This window comes from Lepisosteus oculatus, chromosome 14 (genome assembly GCF_040954835.1).
Source record: "Lepisosteus oculatus isolate fLepOcu1 chromosome 14, fLepOcu1.hap2, whole genome shotgun sequence".
NCBI lineage: Eukaryota > Metazoa > Chordata > Actinopteri > Semionotiformes > Lepisosteidae > Lepisosteus > Lepisosteus oculatus.
Window position 1 is genome coordinate 16,049,219 of NC_090709.1, and position 7,059 is coordinate 16,056,277.

A 7,059-nucleotide genomic window follows, 5' to 3' on the forward strand; every position below is an offset into this window, starting at 1 on the left:
TATTTTAGAATTTGGTGGTGTGGGCCCCGTTGTAAAATATTTCCAATCACCCTGGTCGTGGTACAAAATTTTTATGTCTGACAAACTAATTTTCCGATTCTCTGGAAAACCCAACTCTTTGTGCATTCGTTTAGCGCTCTGTAACATTTCCCTATCGGTACAACCTTCATTCAACAAACCGTACACACACCCGGCGAAACACAGATTACCGCCCGTGTAATGTAAGTCGATAAGGTGCGCTTTTTTCTGAGCAATTACCCGGCTGTACAGAACGGATTTAAATCTTCGGCGGGCACCCCCCTGCATATTCCTAACTATCGTCACCACTAAGCGGAGGCTGTCATCGGTGAGAACCTCTGTGTGGCTCTGTAAGAGGTCCGAGATGTGGCTTAAAAAATCGGCAGCATTTAATTCTCCAGGGTGTCTCCTGCGTGAGAACAAGGGTTTGTTAAAACCACCCGCAGTCAATCGCAGCTGTACAAAATCATTCGCCCCGATGTTTGGAGAAAATTCATCCAATATTCTCTGGACTGCACCATGCACAGCGTCTATAGCCTGTACATATGACATTCTTCATGGTGCTCTGTTGCTCTAAAATTATTATAAGACCTGTTATAACTACGTATACGCTCCAGGAAAACTAAGGGGTCTCTATTCGCCCCTGCACCGCCACCAACCTGATTCAGATCGTTCAATACAACCGGTTCTCGGTTACCGACATCCTGTTCTGCTACAACAGCCTCGGGCCTTAAGTTATTTTCTACCATGGCATTCTCATTGCGTGGTTCGGGCGGCCCTTGGGAAATCTGATGCCTCTCTCTGAATCTTTGACGACACAACAAACATGCTTTTGCCAGTTTAATTCTTTTATTTATGTACAAAAGCTTGCGGTTGGCAAGCGGTCGGTCTTTTAAGCACTTTTTAGACCGCATGTTTAGTCATTTATCACCGGGGATTTGCACCAATGAAGTATGAAATATCATCATCATGGTCTGAAATCCAGAGTTTAGAGCGGCATCTTCTGTAGAAATTATATCTAAAGAGGTTAGCGGTGAAAACCTGGATCTGTTTTGGAAACAAGGTCTGTACACCGGCTAAAACCGCTCTTAGACGCTCTAAAGCTCGTTTTTTGGCAACCTCATTAGTGATCGCCGTTGATAGTGACTGTGTAATACTGCGCACTGAATCTAGCACATCACCCAACACAAAGTCTTTAGGCACGTTATGATTTCTCTCCGCAGGCTTGACACGTCTGGCTTTGGTCAGCGTCTTAACAGCCGTCTCCGATGCAGTCACCACCTTGGGGTCCGACGTTTCCGCCACATTTGTTTCACCGCTCGTCGATACAGCGGCTGTGTGAAAAAATAAAAGACTTTTTATTACCACGCCAATGCTCCACATCTCAAAATCAAAAAAACTACACGGTGATAAAAATAAAAGACTTTTCAACACAACAATTAATGAAATCTAAACTGTCAAAATCAGAAAACTACGATAACTATGATAAAAACGCCACACATGTGGTGCATCCTTACACACAGGGCTCCGGGTGAATGGAACAAGTTACCCGGACATGTTGTTACACCGGTTTCCTTTACGGCTGTGGTGGCGCTACTAGAGCGTGGTTAACGGCCTGTAGACCCTTGCACAGACCAGTCGCTTTTAACTTTAAAAGCTAAGCAGTTTTAAAATAAGGTTTTTTAACACTCCCAAACAGAAAACTACGCGATGTAGGATCTTTCAGCGAATTAACATCCTAACAAAAGAAGCAACGTTTGCCGTAAGTGGATCATAACACATCTTGACCACGCTTAAATTATATTAACCTTTGCTTGTTGATTTCAGACGTTTTGAGCTCGTTGACCCAGTTAACGTGTTGGCGCGTCGCAGTTTATTTTTTGAAGGTCCGGGGTCTGCACGGAGTGGGAAAATACCATTAGTGAAAGAACTCAACACCGCAAATTACCAAAAAACGGTTGTTTTTTTTTTATTATAGACACGTTTAAATGGCCATGCTAAAAGAATGTTTTATATAATACCGACCTCTTCTCTCAGGCGATCTGATAATATGCCCCGCACCCTCTGGTATGGCGTGAACATCTGTCTCCACAAGGTTTTGCGGTGGGATTGTAAACCCCAAACGAGTTTTTTTAAATGTGTAGCGACTTGTCCCTTCTCCCGCGTCTGTGGAATAGACACACGAGTTTTGGTGTGGAGTATATACCCCGGTGTCTTTAAGACTCACATGGTCGTAAAGTGTTATTCAAAACATTGTCGTAAATACTCACCAGTGTTGGACTGTGCGGTAACTGGCCTTTTTACAGCTGTGGTTTTTGGGGCTAATGGAAATGAATAGATACACACAGTCACGACCACATTATGGAGCAACTCCCTGGTAATTCCATTATAATAATTCAATATTGTCTAGTATACAAATATTATACAACGTTTTGTAACTATATCAAACATGAGACATGCATCGTGACGTTGTAATTGTCTCACAAAAAGCCGGATATACATACCGCTGAAATTCGTGGAGTCCTGGCCTTCGTCTACCAAGTCGAGCAGTGTTAAGTCTGTAAATAGAATATCTTCAGACTGTTGAAATTGATCGGCGTGATCCATTCTGACGAGTTAGGCGATAACGTGAGACTGTAGGAATTGGAATGCAGCTAAAACTTCGCCTGTTAAACCTCTGGTACTTATACCCAAACCGATAAACATTCTCTTCTAAGAAACACACATGGCCCCCCATAAAACCATTAATCTTAGGTATCGTTGGGGGTGCACGTACTGGTCTGTAGAAATTATTTTAAGAAACATTTTAGAAAACGTTTTAGACTGTTATAATGTTAAAATCTATATTATTAAAAATCTATATTATTTTAAGGCATACAACGGTGTCTAAATTTCATAGCTGTTAAACGTGGTGAAAATGTGTCGCGCTGTCTGTGTTTGATTCACCAACAGACCGCTAAGAATATTATCAAACAAAATGTTTTTTATTAACGCTATAAGAAAACTTATCTGTTCTTTATAGGGACGTGTTCACAAAACAAGCTTGACGTTTTGAGGTTTTATTTTTTAATAATGTTAAGAACATTTTTGCGTGAAATACATGGTGTGCTTGTAAATGAGAAAACTTAAAATTTATTTTCTGGGGAAACACAACATTTGTGTTTGCATTGTGTGTTAATACTTTAAAACTTATAAACAGATGTATGAATACTTTTCGCGCTCGATAAATCGGGGGGGTCATCACAACCAATTGAAAAATGTCTTGTGTTATGTAGGCGTGTTACACCATTGGCGCATATTCTTAAATGCTCCGGCCTGACAGGGTCGCAGTGCGTGCTTGGAGCTGTCAGACACCGCAGAGGTGCTGAGATGGCTTCTTTGTGTGAAGAAACAACGGGGTCCGCTACTCTACAAAGTCAAGAGGTAGGCGGCTAAAATATTTTTCTGATCGTACTTGTATCGGTGCTTAGCCTATGTCATTTTAATACTTGATCTTCTTTTTAGCAAAACCCAACCCCACCCTCTACACCCTGTGACAGCGGCGGGGGTGTGAGTTCAGCTGGGGTACCAGATGTTGAAGAACTGCCGGGTGCTAGCGATGATGCCACGCTACAAATGGTAAATATTAACGAAAAACCTTAGCTCACAAGCGCGTTAAATGCTCAATATTTTAGGTACAAAGCATGTCTATTTTGTTAAGCCTTCCTTTTCTTTTTCCTTTAATAGAATAAAGAGGATGTGGACGGGTCAATCTTCAGCCTACCGGCACACGTGAATGTCTCGTGTCTATGCTTGTGTGTTCGCCCAAATGTTAATAAAGCTGATGCCTATGTCCCTAATGACCCCGATGTTATGCCCCAGGTTGTGAAAGCAGTAGTTTATTGCATCTTCAAACACTGTTTAAAGGGGGTCCTGGTTGATGACTGCCCGGCCTGTCTGATTGACCATCCCGGGCAGCGGGGTCACACATGCCTGTCTGGCAGCTACACAGATGGGTCTGAAGACGTGACGTTTGCCACTTTAGATATTTATAAGTCTCTCAGTTTAGCCCGAATTTTATCGGCTGTTCTGTACACCGCCCGGTGTCTGGGTTCGTACACCATTACAAATGACACTGAGCGGCGCATAAAACAGTTGCTAAAAAATATAATTGAGGACCGCCATCGTCCGAAGAATGAAGAATTTCGAATGTATACGTCTGAATTCTTACTAAGAGTGCTTTACACACTTCTCTCTACAAAGCTTGATATGCAAAACAAAGAGTCAAATGCTAATGTCCTTAAATTTGTTAAAGAGATAGATGTGTATGTCAAGAACTTGAGTGAAATTATTGCGGATCTGATGTTTTCAGATCAGAAAAGGAAGCCTGAGGGGTTCTACAGTGTGTATTCCAAAATACAGCGTGTTTTGCTCAGAACCTGTGGTAACACCATCCCGCTGATTACGCAGGCAAATGTTTTTGCTCTGCTAGATCGGATCGCCCAGTGTGGTTCGCATGGCTTTAGACACGGGGAGCGGAAGGGGGTTATGAATGCTTTTTCAGATGCTGCAAAGTTTCTCAGCAATGTTGGGGTGGTGGTTATGTGTAGCGAACTAATTTTCCGCACCAACATTTAATTGTTGAATGCAAACAGGAGCCGGTAATGCATGTGTGCTGCGTTGTTTCACTGTTTGAAAACCCCCTGTTGAAATAAAGCGGTTCACATTTCACATGGTGTTTGTCCTGTGAATTCTTTCCGTGAGACTTTACGCAGTCAGTGTGTGTGTGTGCGTGCTTGCACCCCTGCTGCTTTGGAGACACGGCTTGTGCAGCCGGACAACCACTGGGCCACCCGGCTGCGGCTGGTGCCGCTCACACCCCGGGATCTCGCGGCCTGCAACAGACTCCCCGCGCCGCCGTAACTAGCCGATTTCTTAGGGTTATAATAGAGCGCACTCAACCCCGCGGCAGACATGGTCCCCTTCCAAACCAATACACGCCTGCACACACCTAAAGCGAGGGATGCGCCGCCTTGGGGCTTTGGGACCCTGAGGCTCCGGACCGACCGGCCGGGGGGAGGCGGGGGTTCCGACCCACACCATTGGCTCCTGAGGGGGCGGGACATGCACAAATAACAACACGCCATTGGATGGCAAGGGGCGGGACAACCAAACACCGTGGACGACCATTGGCTGGAAAAGGGGGGCGTGGTACCTGTCAAAAGTTTGACGAAAGGTGTCGCTTTATACTACTGATGTGCAGTGTGCCTTTCCTCTTGTCGTATTCAAGAGTACTCACTGTGTGAGCTCCTCACTGCGTGTTCTGTACTCTACTGTGATTTAATTTAGATGATTACGTGGAGTAGAGTGACAAGATCTACTTGAACATTTTTGGTTTGTGAAATGAAACACTAAATACACTACTGTAAATACAGGTAATAGACATTTAAAATAACCACAGTACAGTGCTAGAAGAGTGAAAGATAAAGGACTATTTAGAATGACATTCACAATAGACTTAAGAACAGTTCAACCGCCCGAATAGGGACTTGAACCCTGGGCCCTCAGATTAAAAGTTTGATGCTCTACCGACTGAGTTATCCAGGCTCTGAAAGAAAGTTGACACTGTCGGGATCCTCGCAAGTCACGTGTCTCTTGTGCGGAAGAGCAGTCATTACCTGACCCGTCTGGAATGACCACTGACAGACTTTATCCAGAAGCGACGGCACCACTCCCAGTAGAATGAGTGAGAAATACAGCATGACATGGGTAGTTAAGGGGCTCCCAGAATCCATCTTTCCTCACATTACTGATTTTTTTCAATAGCATTTTGACCTTTTTTCACATTCAGATTTTTTTCACATTTAATAAAATCTTTTAATCAACAACATTAAGAAAACAAATGGAACATTTTTTGGTACAATAATTAAAAAAAAAACTTTCAATGCCTTGGTTGTATACGTGTGCACACCCTTTATAAAGGGAGTTGCAGCAGTGAAGAATTTTAAAGAGCATTTCTGTAGAGAAAACAGCATTTTTTCTGCCTTGATGTTAAGCTTAGGGAGCCTGTCTTTTAGAAATTCTATTTCTAAAGACATTGCACAGCCTCCCGACAGACTAACAAATATTTTTTGGAGAAATTGGCTCACACACTGGAAGACACTAACGTTTATCTACGTTAGAATATGTGAATAACAGTTTAACAGAAAAAGTTTGTAATTGTGATTTTGTTAAAATTCAATAAATCGTCTATCAACAGTAAGAAATTATTAAGAAATTGTTTTATTTCATAAACTACAAGACAATTAAGAGAGTTTATAGGTCATATCCATCACTTATGTTCTTTTAACTCTAGCGTTCAGGATCCAAACCCAGGTGCGGACGGTTGTGTTTCTTGAATCTCTTGTAATCATCAAGAGTCGATGTGTAGTCCTTCAGTACTTTCTCGAGTTGTGCCATGGATATTTTATACGATCAATACTTGTCATGCTCTTTTTCATTTACCTTAACAAACGGAAAAAGTTCAAAGTGTGTTTATGGCTGTGCTTCACATTTACACGAGAGCAGTACAGGACACGGAGTGAGGAGTTCGTGAAGCTTTCAGTTTAGTGCGGAGTTCAGAAGGAGGATTCGCTCGCTGAATAATCTCTCAGGAAATCCCGGGTGAGATTCAACAGGTGTTTTCTGCAACAGCCACGACAAGTGTGAAGCAATCTCTGGATTTCCTGAATTTGAACTAAATTATTAGTTCAAATAATTTAAGATTAAACAGAACTAAATGAGGTACATTTAAAACATCAGCGCAACTCTGCAGCACGTCGAGTGTGCCTGCATTTAATTTTGTAAACCTGTCTCTCTCTGAACACGAGCAAAGAGTTCTAACTCAACAGAAGATTGCGATGTGAGTACTATAACATAAAGCACCTGGAGATGCCAGGGATTGAACCCGGGACCTCTTACATGCAAAGAATGCACTCTACCACTGAGCTACATCCCTGATGAAAAATTTTATGGAACAGACTTAGAGATGTGCAAATGCTCATTGATCACAATCCACCACTC

At 42.6% G+C, this 7,059-nt stretch overlaps 1 non-coding gene across 1 annotated transcript; it reads right to left on the reverse strand.

Moving 5' to 3' along the window:
• Positions 1-5,531: 5,531 nt before the first annotated feature.
• On the reverse strand, positions 5,532-5,604 carry trnak-uuu (transfer RNA lysine (anticodon UUU)). The gene has a single exon. It is a non-coding gene; the product is annotated as a tRNA-Lys (tRNA).
• Positions 5,605-7,059: the final 1,455 nt, after the last annotated feature.